The sequence below is a fragment of the Oryzias melastigma genome, linkage group LG3, assembly GCF_002922805.2.
Source record: "Oryzias melastigma strain HK-1 linkage group LG3, ASM292280v2, whole genome shotgun sequence".
Lineage (NCBI taxonomy): Eukaryota > Metazoa > Chordata > Actinopteri > Beloniformes > Adrianichthyidae > Oryzias > Oryzias melastigma.
Window position 1 is genome coordinate 14,374,880 of NC_050514.1, and position 9,516 is coordinate 14,384,395.

General features: G+C 35.4%; 1 long non-coding RNA gene across 1 annotated transcript; it reads right to left on the reverse strand.

Annotated features, from left to right (window-relative positions):
* Positions 1 to 1,519: 1,519 nt before the first annotated feature.
* LOC118597981 lies at positions 1,520 to 2,137 on the reverse strand. Its single transcript, XR_004947014.1, has 2 exons — positions 1,831 to 2,137; positions 1,520 to 1,744 (listed from the first exon to the last, which is right to left on the reverse strand). It is a non-coding gene; the product is annotated as an uncharacterized LOC118597981 (long non-coding RNA).
* Between the last annotated feature and the right edge of the window lie 7,379 nt (positions 2,138 to 9,516).

Genomic DNA, 9,516 nt, shown 5'->3' on the forward strand with positions numbered 1-9,516 from the left:
CCAGGCCTCTTCCTGTTGCCCAAAGGCTGTTTTGAATGTGACTGAGGCACTTTCTGACCCCCTATTTCTTATGCAGCCACTTTTTATTTGACTTTCATTCCAATCTACTTTTTTTGTGTGTTTATACAACAAAGGGAAAACAGTACCACTCGTAAATCCTATTTTTTCGTCGTCCATTTTAAATGATTATGTATAACCTGCCTAATTTATTCACAGATCTGATCATCTTTGAGAGCTGACGCTAAAATGTAACAAATAATAAAAATGTTGTCTTCTGCTCACTTGGCATGTCCAATCTTGTCTCTGGTCCATTCTGTCTTATTTGGACCGAGTCTGACAGACTAAGAATTGTAAATTATATTTATTCATTCAAGCCCATTCCTGCCCGAGGCCTTATTCAAGTTTCACACCGGGTAACTCTATTCTGTTCACCTGTTCTTCAGATCGTGGAAGGCTCATGCGCCGTATCTTGAGGTGCTCGTCGGGATGCAAGGCTCTTCTGCACTTGCTGAAAATAGCGTTTCATTTTGAAATATCTTTTCACTGTGGCTTCAGATGTGAATCATCAAGCTTTTGAGAATGGGTTTCAAGAAAGTTAAATCTGTTATTTGGAGTAACCTGACAAAATGAAAAGATGAAACTTTTTTTTTTATTTAGGAGGCAGTAACTGAAAAGTAGGAAACTATTCAATCATTGAAGTGATAGAAAATTAAAACCAAAAAAGTGTTTCTCTGATGGAAAAAATGAAGTTTTTCAGGTTGTTAAATGTTTTTTTTTTTTTCAGATTTATTCAATCCACACATATATATTTAACAAAGTACTCTTTTGGTTTTACTGTTCTCTGATTTTATGGTAAAAAAAAATACAGTAATTGTTCATAAGATATCCCAACAATAACTACAATTTGCCTGTACATAAGCAGCTGTTGCATGTATGTAATAATAATCAAATCTGAGGTGCTAAAAAGGAAGAACAAAATTGACCTCACAGAAAAGGCTGAATCCAAGTTGTTGTTTACAACACTGTAGAAGAACTCACACAACTCTGCCAGAGGGCTTTGCACTTTCCCTCTTTTTGTAAGTTCAGTTGAGGCTGCATACATTAGCAGGCAGCATGCACTTTTGAACAGACAAGCTTCTGTTCGCTTGTCTGGGACATCACACGTTTTCTTCCTCTTGCCAAAAACAAGTCTTTCAGTCAAGGTGGACAGCTCTTCTTCTTTTCTGTATTACAGACACAAATCCTGTTGTAAACACACACAAACATGCACTAAACATATATTGTGATGGAGGGCTTGCATGGTCTTATCCAAGTTCACTTCAATTCTTTTCTTCTGTTTTGTTTATGAATATTTCTTTATTTATGAAGTGTTTAATTGCTAATATTATATAAATAGTAATATCATTGTGACCAGACACATTTTTGGGGTCTTTGGGGTCCAGAAATAACCAATTTGTCATGCTGTGCGTGACGAGGCAGACCCAGTTGCTGGAACCCGGAAGGAGGATGTGAGACTGGAGAGGTTTAAATAAAGTTTTATTGTCCGTGGGGATAATGGCGTAGTGTCCGGAACCAGGATCGAAGGTGGATACTTGGGAACGAAGACTTGCTGCGGACTGGAGCGGCCAGGTGGAGTAACCAGGTGAGTCCGGCAGCCGGTGCGTGGAGTGGTGAGGATCGGCGTGGTCCAAGACGAGATGCTTAGGCGAGGCAGGACCCAGGTCGGCACATGGGAAGAAAAGACCTGGAGGTAGAGGAGTCAGGTCGTGAGACGAGGCGAGACTAAACGAGAGCATACAAAACTGTACGTAGTAGGCCAGGTAACTTCACCGGGTAAGGCAACGAACTGGCGAAGAATGCTGGAGAGGGCTCCTCTTAAATAGGCTGGAGTGGAGGTGATGAGTGCCGACAGCTGGGTCCAATTAGGAGGTGGAGGAGGAGCGCAGGAGGACCATGACACAATTCTTATTACACCTTTTTGAGCAGTTTAACAATGAGAGGGTGAGTGCCTTACTGCGACAAAACAGTTTTGATTTAGCTACAGGGTTAAATAAAAATGAATAATATCTCCTTTTTTACATTACTTGTGTTTATTATACATTTCAGAAAAGAAGGTAAAACGTGGGAATTCAGGTGTAGGAATTGGGGGCAGAACAGATGAGAAGAAAAAGAATCAAACACTGAAAAGACATGAAAAACCAGATCATAAAACTATATATATATATATATATATATATATATATATATATATATATAAACAATTTTAAATAAATGATTTGATTTAAAGTACATTTGTGCTGTAACTGTTGTTTTTATTTATTAATGTGTGAATTCAAGTTTTTGTGAAAAAGAATTAAAATACATTTGCTTGTGTGTGTGTGTGTGTGCATCCCAAAGTGAATACACGTGTCAAGATGGCTGTTCCACATCAAACTTCAGTTTTTACCCATCCAATGGAAGTCACAAGAGAATGACAAGTTGACAGTTTTTTTAACAGACTTTGTGTTTGAGACCTTACAGGGTTCCTGGCATTTGCCTATCTATACCTATTAGAATAATGACTTTTTCAGAGTAAGACATCATCATCAGTCATTTTTTTTCTCTCTCTCTTTTTTATATTTTTTTTTAAATCAGAGCCACGTCTCAAAAAAACATTATAAAACTTTAGAGGTACAGCAGTTGACCTCTGATTAGAAGGTCACAGGTCTGCCTGCCGATGTGTCAAAAAGTGTTCTTGCACTCCTGATGGTCTGGTTAGCCTCTTGTATGGCAGCTATGCTACCTACCATGTGCATGAGGGGATTTGGGTGAATGGGAATGGTAACTGTAAAGCGCTTTATTTAACTTCTTTTTTTACATTTTAATGTTGTTAATTGTTTGTTTTGCATCATCATTATTTAAGTTGCAAGGTGAACGACTACAAGAAAATGTTTAACTGTGGTTGTAGCAGAAGAAAAAAGAAAAACTCCAAAATGTCAAAAAGTCTTTTTTGTAAAGTCGGTTCATGCAGTTGACCTTTTTATTGTTGAATTAGTGCTGTAAAGGAAACACAAATAATGACAGCTTAACATGTTACTGCAGTTGTTTCAATGTCTCGAGTGGAAAGCTTAACCTCACCTCATGGTTTACTCTTCCTGTTATGGTGGATTTATTTTGTTGTTAAAAGACTGTCACTTAAGACTTCAGATTCTATCCTAATAAGAAACTTCCGTTCTAATATAGTGTCTTTCTTGTTGCCTCTTAAGCTACGGCAACACACATATAAGCTTCCACTTTCAATGAAAAGTCCATGTAGATGTGTGTTAACGCGTGTCTCGCGCTTCCACGTTCAAAACTCTCACACTCACATGTAGCTGCATGCATTTTTACAACTATTTTCAATCTCTAAGAAACAAGACACAGGCATATTGAAGAATTTAAATAAAGGGATGTTGAATTTCTTTTGAATTTTCTTGATGTAATCCTAATAGAGCCAACATCTAAAACATGAATGTATCTTTAACCAACTTCTGCCTCTTATTATGATTCCGTACGCGTACACCAAACTGATATGAAATCAAAGTTTGAACGTGTGTCTAGACTCCTGCTCTGGTTCAGTTTCATTGATAAATTCCTAATGGCATCTTTTCATTATCTGACAATATTTCTGACTGATGTTAAATGAAAGAACAGATGATCAGAAAGAAAAACAATCTACACAGTGTCACTTAGATTTTGATGATGAACGCTCAACAAAAACAATCTTTTTTCATGCAAACGACTTCTCTTTTTCACATTGCTGCATTAAAAAAAAGCAAGAGAAGGCAAAACACTATCATATAGGCAACAACCACAATCCCACAATCATCCATCAAAGTGTTGTTTCCTTATCATTAGGCTTAAATACCATCTGGGGATTAGGTTTTAGTGCCTGGCTCATCTCTAGTCTTTATTTAACCTGAAAGGATTTCTTCTTCCAAAGACAAGATTGGCCTTTCCTCTTCTGTGAATATCAAACTGACAAAGGTGGAAGAAAAAACTGTTGAACATCAGATCAACAGCAGGACTAGATATTTCCCTGACCTTTACAGAAACAGCAAGGGGAGAAGGATCTCTGCTTGAAGCTTCTGGTGCATAATGTTTCAAAGATTGTCATGAGGGAGGATTCAAATTCTTTCTGTAGCACACAATGACAACCCATAGCTTCTCATTACATAATGAGTAAAAGTTTGTGTCAAAGTTCCAAAAACTAAACTGGAAGACATTTGGTAAAATTAGTTGTGCAGGGTACACTTTCTGCTCTGAATGACCAACCTCTTCCAGCACAGACCATAAGAGCAGTAATTGAGTTAGCAATGGATGCAGAGATGGTAACATCGCCTGCTTGTGTTGTGGCAGCAGAAGCATAACAAGGAGGATAATGAAAAGCTTGCTCTCAGAAAATTCTGGTTGAAACTGCACTATTATGGGTCATCATTGCAGTTTAAGTCTGAGAGTACTACGGCTTTGTAAGAAACATATATACACATTTAAAACTTACAAGTAAACAAAGCTATTGACACAACATTATATAACAGACTTACCTATTTTTATAAGTAAAAAAAAAATGGTATCTAAGATAAGTATGAGATACCACTGACTCAGAGAAATGGACAAACAAGATGAAAACTAAGAACTAAATGTTTCTCATCTCTGCCAAGACAATAATGTTCTGGACCACTGCAAATATTCACAAAAAAATTCCAAAAGTGATGGCACACAATAAAATCCAAGCTCAGTGGCAAAAAAAAAAAAAAAATCCCCAAATATGCTCATAGTACCTTGGATCGGGTTACATGACCATAACAGAGGACACAGGACCACAGATCTACAGGACCATCAACGGGAAGCGCCGTTTACAGGAGAAGCTAATTCAATTTCCCTCAATGCTTAATGTGTTGAGTGTCCCCGCAGTTATCAGTGGACCACAAATGTTCTACTTTGAATGTGGCAACACATGAGCAAACTGGACCGAAAATAGAAATAATCCATTTGAGCTCACTTTAAGTTGGCATTTGTGAAAACCACATTGAGAGTATCGCTGACACAACAAATGCTAATGCTGGGAGAATCAGTGAATTGGTGCTTGGAAATTCCAGGTAGTTTTATTAAAGTCACATGTGAAATGTGTTAAAATGTACCACTACTATTACTAGTAATATAGTGTGTTGCTTGCATTAATGTATACATTATATGTTGTATTTTTAAAAATAATTTCATAACTCAACACTCTTATTCTCCCACTGACGATTGTTTGATAATCAGTTCAGATTATTCTATTGGGGCCAGATTGATCATTTTAAATATATTTTAAAAAGTAGTTGGTATAAAACATATTATAATAGGGTTTAGTCCTCATTCATGGCTGACTACTTGTAGTAATTTGTAGGACCTGATACTTAAGTCAAGAGACTCAATCCACAACAGTAGGATATATGGATATAGGATATATATATATATATATATATATATATATATATATATATATATATATATATATATATATATATATATATATATATACAGATTATATTGACTGTGGCATAGGAGACTGCAATTCTTTAATAGCTGCAAGCAGCATTTTCAACTCTTCTCCCTCATCTGCCTGTTTATACCTAATATGTTACTAATTGAAAGAGAAATAAGGAGATACTGGAAATGTTTAAGATTTTACTCTGAATAAACATGGATGCATAAAAAATCCCCAAATAGATGTGTTTAGTTATACTCACCACATTTTCTTTTTTTTATTTTTGGTTCTAAAAAATAGCAACACATTGACAGTGGTGGGACTCAAAGTTGATATATATATATTTTTTATGTCGGCATGTGTGTAGATTAAACGTCAAAACTTGTGATGTTTTTCACAGTGTAACCAATTTTACATTTGTAAGAATTCATAGGTGATATGTAACAAACCTATTTGTTAGAGGCTATCTACAAAAATACATGAACATAAAAGTTAAATTAATAGCTCAAACTACTTGGACGATCATTTTGGTTTGGCACTGCTCAATTTTAAAGCATTGGACCTTTTCCTTACTGTTTTAAAAACTATGATTATGTCCAAAAATGTACTTTCTGCTTTGGTCCCTATTGTGACTCTAAATATGATAGTCATCATGCCAGATGGAATGCCACAGGGTTCTGTTCTTGCACCTCTGCTGTTCAATTTTTTTAATGCTTCTTTTTGGGTCAGATCATGGAAACTAATATTTCTCATCAGTTATGCAGATAACATTTAACTTTATTTTTGACAGTAAACCTCGACAGCCTATTTAACTTTTATTCTTGCTGCTAGGCTGCAAATTTATCAACTTTTGAGTAGTTATTGCTTTTTCTGCACACTGTTTATATATATATATATATATATATATATATATATATATATATATTATAATTAATATAATATATTATAATTATTCAATTATATATAAATATATATAGTTTTTATTTTTATTAAACCAGTAATTACATTTTTGTAAACTTTTTGTGTTTGCTTTACATTGGTATGGGGTGAAGTACAAACATATGATAGTTTTTGAATGTGCAATTATCATTATAACGATGCTGATTGGACGTGATGATTACCTTAATGAAATGCTTTTAGTTTTCCCTGTTCCTTGGGACTTTCTTTTAGCTTTTACACAAATGTCGTAGTGGAGTAACGCCATTACTTGTGTAATAAATGGTTTTCATTGTGAATGATGGATGCTGAAAATCACTTTTATGATTGTAAAGTACATTCAATTAAGTTAAATACTAATACACATACTAATAATACAGCCCACGACAACAGACTATGAGTGACATTTTTTTATAAACAAATCTATATATATATATATATATATATATATATATATATATATATATATATATATATATATATATTCTGCATGTGTCTCTAAATAATAGCAATATTTTTTTAAAGTATCATTGACCCATAATCAGACCGTATTGTCTTCAAAGAAGAAAAAAATCTTAAACGTAAAATTATAGTGGCCAAATATTAGCTTTATGCGTTTCACATGTGCATGCATGAGTGTATCATTTCCTCACATCGTTCTGGCCTCTTCTCACCGAGTGTCCTTTGCTTTGATGCTGCATAGCATGCAGCTTCTTTTACCCCTGCTGTCATCCCCCACCTTGCATCACGATTTAATGGGTGGATGCTTGCTGAATAGGGTTAAATGGTGACAAGTTTGGGTGGGGCTTGTAGGTCTCACAAGTATGAATACCGCCTTTTCCTGCTGGGCAGGAGCTTTGAGGCGGCGCTGTAGCTCCCTGCTCGTCTGGGTTTCCTTGTTATTTCTTTCAGGTAGACAATAGAAAATAGGTCAATGAAACCATCACATTATCTAAGATATGAACCCTTTAACTTGAAAAAAACTTTTTTTGTTGTTTCCATAGATAATATTCCGCTGTACTGGATCCCTTCCAAGTCAAGTTCATATCAAGAGTTCTTCCAGAGAGCTGCTGTCTTGGCAGACAGCTGGGCCAGATTCATCATTTTTATTGCTCCTACTTCTCAGTCTGCCATCTTCCTGCATACCTCCATTACCCTCTGTTTCACCCCGCATATGCTTTAAGGATTATCATTCAAAAAAAATCTTTCCCGACAGAAAATCTATTTGTCCTTTACATATTTTCAATTTAAAGAAATATATAACAGTGTTATTATTAATTCGAGTTAACTGGGACGGAATTCAAATTTGATATTTATTCAAAATTTTAGTGGTTTAGTAAAACTAAGGATTGGCTTTAGTGAATAATTGATGAAAAGAAAGTTTAAATTGCTTTTTTTTCTTTCAAAACTTTATAAGTTAGGAGCTCGCAGTCTGTAAACAAAAATCACCAATCATCTTAGGGAGGCGATGGCTTCCGCTGATTGATTTGCAAGGTTTTATAGATACCTTCCTCGATAGAGTCCATTATTCTTTGCAAATGGAAAACATTTAAAACTGCTGGCAAGGGAGGACATCCCAACAAATTTATCGACAAATTAGTCTATCGTCAGAGATGTTAGGATTTTGCATAAAACCAAAACAGGAGCGCTGTAGACTCTAGTTTTAGTTAGAAAATACAGAAAATCCATAAAACAATTCAAAAACTTTTATGTCACAGTGCCAAACAATCTATGGTAGGATATGAAGTAAAGTGATCATTAGTACTCATTTACGACAAACTTAAAAATCACCAAAGATACTGTAACTTAAACTGAAGTTTACTATATATAGTGTAGGAAATAAATCCTGATTTTATAGGTTTCCCCAACTAAAGAATTTACATGAAATTATTTCTATTTCATCAATCATATAAGTGATACCTCTTACTAGAAAGACAGTACTTTGTGGCAAAACCCATAGGTCAGACATTTCCTTTAATTAATAAGCAGTTTTCTGCATCTATCAGGAGGAATTTTGGTCCACTCTTCTTTGCAATGGCACCAAATGGTGGTTGTCACTTAACAAGTCTAATCTTCCTCTTTCTCCATAGAGGATTGAGGTCTGGTGACCGGCTCCACCACTCCACAACCTTGATTTGCTTTTTCTTGAGCCATTCCTTGGTTGCATTGGCTGCATATTTCTGGGTCATTATCCTGTTGGAAGATCCATCCATTTTAAGTCTCCTGGTAGAGGGAAGGAGGCACATACATCCGTCCATCTCATTGATACAGTGTAGGACCGTATTTTCTGGAGTATAAGTCTCAGTTTTGCTACTTATACACAAGAGCAACTTATTTGTAGTTATTTTAAACATAAGTAGGCTCATATATTCATTATTTTTTTCAACAACAACCAGTTGGCGTTTAGCAGTAGCTTCCAGTAACAACCACTAGAGGGCTCTGAATGAGTGTTTGGTATTTGCTACTGACAGTGTTAGTGCCAGAAGAAGAAGTGTTGTCCAAAATAAACATGGGGAAGAATGGAATTGTTTTCCCCCTAAACTTTGATATTTTTCTTATTTGCTTGGGAACATTACTTTTATTTTTTGCACCCTCAGACTAATGCGGAACAGAAAGTCATCAAACGAGGTTACAGAGAGACAGGTAAAAACACCATCATTACAGCTCCTGCAGTATAGAACGTAACGATTGCTATAAGAAAAAGAAGACTGAAAGATCTCATGAACCAGACATAGAGACATGATAACTGATGATTTTATAGAACTTTTTAAAATAAATAAAACTCGATATCTCTATATTATCTATGTCTTCTGTGAATTATAAATAATATATATAGTCAATGCTTCCTAGCGATGAGGCGAAAAACTTGATGGTAGCTTCTCACACACGCGACATGAGCGTCAAGTTTATTAAAACATTTTTGGACGAATATTGAGCATCCAATTTGACCCTCGTCAAAAAAGGCAGTGGATGCGAATTTGCTGTGTGAATCATGTTCAGTGTGAACACAGTGTTAATGCTGGGCTTGGCGGATTTGTTCTTAAATGTCAGACTTTTCTCTCAAAAGTGGCATTTATACTCCAGAGCAACTT